Below are 464 nucleotides of genomic sequence, written 5' to 3'. Positions count from 1 at the left end.
AGGTGTCACCGCTGTGCTCCCCCCGCCCCGGCCAGCCCAGCCCATCCCATCCCAGCCCTGCCCTGCCCAGCCCGGCCCGGCCTTCCCCCCGCTCGGGCCGCTTCCCCGCTCCCTGTCTCCCTCCGCCCTGGGAGCCGAGCACTATTTTCCTCCTCCCTCTGCCTGCCCTGAGCGCCGGGCGCCTGTGGAATGCCGCGCGCGGGGCCCGGCCGCGGCGGCAGGATACACAGCCGGGCCCGGCGCTCGCTATAAGAACCTCCTTGTGAGCGACGCCATTTTAAGCCTCTCGCTCGGTTCAGCGGTGGGAGCAGCGGCGGCGGCGCTCGGGGGACACAAACACCGCCGCCCCGTACGGTCGCCACCCGGGAGCCAGCGGCGGGGGCACCGCCGTGAGCGAGGAGGAGGAGGAGGAGGCGGCGGAGGCAGGGGGACAAGGAAGGGGGGGAAGGAAAGACGGACCGGAG

The sequence above is a fragment of the Malurus melanocephalus genome, unplaced genomic scaffold (assembly GCF_030028575.1).
Source record: "Malurus melanocephalus ecotype Western Australia unplaced genomic scaffold, MMel_1.1 scaffold_83, whole genome shotgun sequence".
NCBI lineage: Eukaryota > Metazoa > Chordata > Aves > Passeriformes > Maluridae > Malurus > Malurus melanocephalus.
This window is presented reverse-complemented; position numbering follows the sequence as displayed.